Source organism: Oncorhynchus keta, chromosome 36 (genome assembly GCF_023373465.1).
Source record: "Oncorhynchus keta strain PuntledgeMale-10-30-2019 chromosome 36, Oket_V2, whole genome shotgun sequence".
Classification (NCBI taxonomy): domain Eukaryota; kingdom Metazoa; phylum Chordata; class Actinopteri; order Salmoniformes; family Salmonidae; genus Oncorhynchus; species Oncorhynchus keta.
Window position 1 is genome coordinate 5,311,342 of NC_068456.1, and position 6,000 is coordinate 5,317,341.

The following is a 6,000-nucleotide window of genomic DNA, read 5'->3' on the forward strand; positions in this document are numbered from 1 at the left end:
TAAAGGGGGACCAACTCCATATTAGTGCCCATGATTTTGGAATGAGATGTTTGACGAGCAGGTGTCCACATACTTCTGGCCATCTAGTGTACACATACCCATCATCGATTCTAAAATGTTTACTCTATTACCTAATATTGGATGTTTCCACAATTACAATTCTAGAGCTATACGAGACTGACTACACATGATTGAATTATCTAAATATGAAATAATGTTGGTGCCCCCAGGCATGGAATCACTCTGCACTTCTCTTTTCTCTTTAATTCGTAAAACTCTAAGCCGTTCTAAGCTGACATATGGAATTGTTTTAAGATGGTCATACTATGGATAATTGTATTTGATAAAATATTGAATTTGGCCTTTACTACTATAGCCCAGAGAAACACATTGAATAACACATTCATATATGGCAAAAAAAACTGCAAAAAATATTATCATAAGAAAGGTTTTTAAGTGTTTGTCCTATATCTAGGAGATATAAGAAATACTTAACACTTCCATTTTTCTTTTAGCGGTACCAGTTACCTTCAAATGAGTCCTGTGACACTTGTGGGGTCATTGTGTTTGTGAGAATCTCCCCTTTTCACTATTGGGTCACATTAGTTTGTAGCACAAACGGTTCGGATGCTACAAACAGAAGTTGGCACATCGACTGAATCGGCATCAGACTTCAGTCTCCTGACACTTGTGGGGGTTGTAAGAGCAAAATCGAAGACCATCATCGGTCGAACCTTTCGGACGCCACAGACGTGTTCGTGCGCAGACCGATTTTCAAGATTTCTCATGGTCTGACAAACACCAAAATCGCTTTAGCTCTGCCACCTTTCACCTCAGATGTGCGACATCGGCGGATGCGGTGGAATGAGACGGATCCAATGCAACAACAACAACAACAACAACACAACCCAGATATCACTAGTTTAAACTGACGGATTTTGATGGGGATTTTGTATCATGTTACATAGATTGACGCAACGGTGCGTTAATCGACTCGAGGGTCTTAATAGCAGATTGCATTTGTTTTTGTCTTTGATCCCCTTCTGTTTGTTCTTTTTAATAGTTCTAAGAAACGCTCACCTCTGACTCCTGTAACTCTCTCTGAAGTCTGGTGATCCATGACCTGTCTCCAAGTTCAATTTCCTGTGGAAATATCCTTATGTCTTTTAACTCTGCCATGAGCATGACTGTATCTTTATCTTTTGTTTGGACTCCCTCAAAACCACTGTCTATTAATAAGTGGCTCAAGTCAAATCCCTGCAGCCTGAGATTAATAAGAGCATATTCTGCTCCTATATTTTAACCTTGTTATCCAATATCCTGTATTTTATTCCTCAGTGAGTGTTCAGCGCATGGCTTTGACCTTACCAGACAACCTGACTCAGTTCAGAGCAGGGGCTGCACTGCAGTATTTCAGAATGGCAAGTTCATTGTTCTTCCGGACCATTGTTCTGTCAATTCTATGCTCACTTTGTACACACTAGCGTTACAGTATATGAATCAATACTAGACGTTGTCGCTGCTTTCCATTTATCTTGTCCCTTCCACTGTTTTGATCTCAACCCTACTATACATGATATGCAGTAAACTGACCTTGCAGTGTCACGTTTCTATTTTAAAAAAAATGTTTACCAGTCAACTCAGTTAAGAACAAATTCTTCTTTTCGATGACGAGATAGGAACAGTGGGTTAACTTCCTTGTTCAGGGGCAGAACGACAGATTTTTACCTTGTCAGCTCGGGGATTCAATCTTGCAACCTTCAGGTTACTAGTCCAACGCTCTAACCACTAGGCTACCTACCACCTGCCACTATTGAGAGGAGAAATAATCTAAAGGTTGAATGTTTGAGATTTGGAATACTTGTTTCATGTACTGCAACGCTAGTACACGCTAGTACTGCAACGCTAGTACTGCAACGCTAGTGAAATGTGTTATTCAGCTCAGTTTTTCCAGCAGACGGAAATGTGGAAATTGCATAATTCATAATTTGACAAAATAGTTCGAAAAGTTAAGCATATGTATGACTCATAGAATTATAACCCAGGCCACTGTCATTCTCAACAAATGTAGAGCAATGTCTGCATATTCACTATTACTAGAATTTCCTTGGGATATGTTCTCATCTCAAAGACATGATTGGGATTTGAAGTGATATCTTGAAATATCCTGAAATGAATGAACTTTTTCAGAAATGTGCCATAACGGGTTGGGGATTTCTGTCCGAAAAACACTTCTTAAGAGTAAAGTGAGATATGATTTCAAAAAAGGTGGAGTACGACTATGCCGATTCATTTGACTTACACCGGGACATAAGAGAACAATATTGTAATGCATGGCGTGGAGACATGGATGGAGCCACAGAGGCACAATGGGCCAGACCAGGACTGTATATCTCACATTACAGGAAGACGCTCATGTTACCAGCTCACTCACTGTACTTCCCCATCCTTGGAGACATCTCCCACATATCTGCATTAGTAATAAGGGAGTTTTTCAGGAGTTTTTAGGGCAGAGGGAAACCAGAAACAAGTTGCAACCTAAGTATGTGGAGTGCAATCTTGAAATGCAAAACTGAAATAGGAAGGGGTGGTATAGCCTAGTAGCTAAAATGTTATTTGGATGATAGCCTGCATAAGAAAGGGACTGTGTTTCGTTTCTCATTGAGAGTCAGCAGCAGGGCTCATTGTGATAAGGAAATACGTCTAATGTTACCTGATCTGGTATAATGTGGACCAATTACCACTCCATTGCACTTCATTACAGGACTGTAATAGGGCCGGGGTCAGCGCTCCATTTGGAGTGGCCGGAGCGAAATTGAGTCGTCATTGATAATATGATAAAAAGTGACAGTGAGAGGCCCCTCCAACAAATTATTGAAATGTACAGTTGGTAGGGGAAACACTATAACCTCATTTGGTAAGCAGCTAGCCAGCACTTGTGGAAAGCAGTCCCTCAGACACAATGAGACACTAATGGAAAGAAATCTAAAACGATCTGAGAATGGTTTTAGGCACTGCATATGGAGTCTTATATCTAATAAAAAAATATATTCAGGTAATTGTACTTACACACTCACATTAGGCCACACATTAGGCCACACAGATACATCTTCAGAAATGAACTTCTGTCTTTGAGATCTGTTTTGCCGTCAGAGGTTGCTGTACAAAATATGATAACATATTACTACCAATTATTTTAATTGGTAGTTAAATTTGGATGATCACACTGTATGTTTCTGTGCCTACTGACAATAAACTTTTCAATGAGTCGAGGACAGAAAATTGTTTTCCAAGTTTGAGATCAGTATTGCACTTCTTTAACCCAATCAGGGTGGGAGAGAGGAAATTAGGATTTTCCAATATGGTCTCATTAGAAAATGTAAAAATAGTGATATTTAATCATTGTATCAATGTCACAAAAAGTGACATATTAGTAATATGTCATTTGCAGTGAGATATTAGGTATATGTCATTATAAGACTCCAACGTCATGACAAGACATACCAGTTATTTGTTCTGGTTTTCCATAAATCATTAGATAAAACACAGTAATACAAATGTAGACTAACCATCAACATACACCACCGTTCAAAACATTTTGTACATTAAAATAACATAAAATGTATCAGTAATACAGCGTAGACATCGTTAATGTTGTAAATGACTATTGTAGCTGGAAAAGAAGCAATAAAACTGTCCTTCTGTAGACTAGTTGAGTATCTGGAGCATCAGCATTTGTGGGTTCGATTACAGGCTCAAAATGGCCAGAAACAAAGACCTTTCTTCTGAAACTTGTCAGTCTATTCTTGTTCTGAGAAATGAAGGCTATTCCATGCGAGAAATTGCCAAGAAACTGAAGATCTCAGACAATGCTTGGTACTACTCCCTTCACAGAGCAGCGCAAAATGGCTCTAACCAGAATAGAAAGAGGAGTGGGAGGCCCCGGTGCACAACTGAACAAGAGGACAAATACATTAGAGTGTCTAGTTTGAGAAACAGACGCGTCACAAGCCCTCAACCAGCAGCTTCATTAAATAGTACCCACAAAACACCAGTCTCAACGTCAACAATGAAGACGTCCGGGATGAGCCTGTAATCAAACCCACAAATGCTGATGCTCCAGATACTCAATTCGTTTAAAGAAGGCCAATTTTATTGCTTCTTTAATTAGTACAACAGTTTTCAGCTGTGCTAACATAATTGCAAAAGGGTTTTTTAATGATCAATTAGCCTTTTAAAATGGTAAACTTGGATTAGCTAACACAACGTGCCATTGGAACACAGGAGTGATGGTTGCTGATAATGGGCCTCTCTACGCCTACGTAGACATTCCATTAAAAATCATCCAGTTTCAATTTCCCGTTACAATAGTAATTTACAACATTAACACATGTCTACACTGTATTTCTGATCAATGTGATGTTCTTTTAATGGACAAAACATTTGATTTTCTTTCAAAAACAAGGAAATGTCCAAGTGAAAGTGTAAGCAAGGTGTCAGAAGCGTTCCACAGGGATGCGGGTCCATGTTGACTCCAATGCTTCCCACAGTTGTGTCAAGTTGGCTGCATGTCCTTCGGGTGGTGGACTATTCTTGATACACATGCAAACTGCTGAGCGTGAAAAACCCATTAGCGTTGCTCCCACCATACCCCGGACATCTTTTGTCTTGCCCATTCACCCTCTGAATGGCACACAAACACAACCCATGCCTCAGTTGTCTCAAGGCTTAAAAGTTCTTCTTCAACCTGTCTCCTCCCCTCATCTACATGGATTGAAGTGGATTTAACAATCATAGGTTTCCCCTGGATTCACCTGGTCAGACTACGTCATGGAAAGGGCGGGTGATGTTTTGTACACTCAGTGTATGTCACTCCTTTATTCCCCCAGTGTTTTCATGCGTCTGTGTCATGGAAAGGGCGGGTGATGTTTTGTACACTCAGTGTATGTCACTCCTTTATTCCCCCAGTGTTTTCATGCGTCTGTGTCATGGAAAGGGCAGGTGTTCATAATGTTTTGTACACTCAGTGTATGTCACTCCTTTATTCCCCCAGTGTTTTCATGCGTCTGTGTCATGGAAAGGGCAGGTGTTCATAATGTTTTGTACACTCAGTGTATGTCATTCCTTTATTCCCCCAGTGTTTTCATGCGTATAGGTAGATTATACCGTATGTTCTGCTGGAGTACCTGAGCAAAGTTTTGTTTCCCTTGATTAAAACTGCTCCATTTGTAGCCCAGAAATAAATCAAATGTACCTCCGTCAGACCTTCTGTTTACGTGAACTGGAACTATTCCGAAATGTTATTATAAACTTAAATGGAGTTTAGGTCGAGAATAACCACACACGGGAAATGATGAGCAAACAGCAGGATAAGATTCCAATTATTATTTAAACAAACATTGCATTGTCTAGCACGGAGGATAGCATTGACATTTCCCTCAGCGGGGACATTTTATTGAGAGGCTTACTCATAAGAGACCACAACAAATCCTATTCATGGACTTTTAGACATTAGGTAGTCATTGGCAGAGTCATACGAAGATAAGTGTGCCACTGAAGGGTCCTATTTCAATTTGCCATTGTCAAAATACACGGGGGTGGTTCCTAAACTGTTGTCGTTCGGCTGTTGTCGTCGTTTTACAGTTTTAGCCAAGTCATTTTGCGCTATTATAATTGGCTAGACTTCAAAAGTCTTCCTTTAAAGGCACAGTTCAATTTTTCAGTTCAAGTTTTAGTATCTCCGTGCCTTTCCTACACTGATTTGGCTAGCCAGGAGATTCTGGATGTTTCTTAGTAATAACCTGCAAATTAACTAGAAAACAGTTTGGAGGAAATGAATACACCCCTAGGTAAATGAAAAAATAAACTCAAACCTAAAGAAAAGTAAACTATCAATTCTACTACCTTTCGGACTTAAACAAATGAGTGGTGGCTGCTATTGACAGAAATGTATGACAAATTGTTACTGCTAATATTGTACGTTTTGGTCTTGTAACAGCA